We start from the raw sequence: 1,288 nt of genomic DNA on the forward strand, positions 1-1,288 counted from the left end.
ATTGCTTGTTTTTTTTTTTTTTTTTAATCTCTTGTCTTTTTGATAAAAGCCATTCTAACAGGTGTGAAGTGCTATCTCATTTTGATATTGATTTACATTTCCTTGGTGATTGATGACATTGAGCATCTTTTCATGTACCTGTTAATCAGTTGTGTGTCTTCTTCAGAAAAAAATGTCTGTTCTGTTATTCTGCCATTTTTATTTAACTAATTTATTTATTTGCTCCATCATGTGGCATGTGAGATCTTAGTTCCTTGATCAGGGATCAAACCTGCACTCCTTGCACTGGCAGCACAGAGTCTTAATTGCTGGACCACCAGGGAAGTCCCTCTTCTGTTAACTTAAAATAAGAATTTTGCTATTTATTTGTTTGAATTATTTATTTATTTTGGATTTAACCTCTTGTCAGATATATGCTTTGCAAATATTTTCTCCTATTCCATAGATGGCCTTTTCATTTTGTTGATTGTTTTGCTACACAGACATTTTTCAGTTTGAATAAGTCCCACGTGTTGATTGTTTGCTTTTGTTGCTTCCACTTTTGGGTCATATCCAAAAAATTATTGCCAATACCAATAACAAAGAGATTTTTCCCTTTGATTTCTTATAGGAGTTTTATAGTTCCCAGTCTTAGGTTTAAGTCCTTAAACAATTTTGAGTTATTTTTTGTCTGTGGTGTAAGATAGGGGTTTAGTTTCATTCTTCTGCATTAGTTCTCAAGTTTCCCTACCACCATGTATTTAAGAGACTGTCATATCTCCATTGTTCTTTGTTCCTTTGTCAAATGTTAGTTGATGGTGTCTGTGAAGGTTTATTTCTGGGCTCTTGATTTGTTCCTTTGGTCTATGTGTCTATTTTAATGCCAATACCATACTGTTTTGATTACTTTATCTTTGTAGTATAGTTTGAAATCAGAAGTTGTTCTGTCTCCACCTTTCTTCTTTCTCAAGATTACTTTGACTATTGGGAGTCATTTGAATTTTAGGCATTTTTTCCTATTTCTGTTTAAAATATCATTGGAATTTTCATAGACATTAAACTTTAGATGGTTTTGGATAGTTGGACATTTTTAACAGTATTAGTTCTCACAGTACAAGAACACAAGATTATCTTTACATTTCTTTTCTGTCTTCAATTTCTTTCAACAAACCCTTGTAGTTTTCAGTGTACAAATCCTTCACCTCTTTGGTTTAAATTATTACTAATTTTTATAATGCTATAGTGAATGGGATTTTTTCTTTATTTTTTTCAGCAATATTGTTATTAGTTTAGAAATGTTTTTTATTTG

This window comes from Bison bison, unplaced genomic scaffold (genome assembly GCF_000754665.1).
Source record: "Bison bison bison isolate TAMUID 2011002044 unplaced genomic scaffold, Bison_UMD1.0 scf7180017864162, whole genome shotgun sequence".
Lineage (NCBI taxonomy): Eukaryota > Metazoa > Chordata > Mammalia > Artiodactyla > Bovidae > Bison > Bison bison.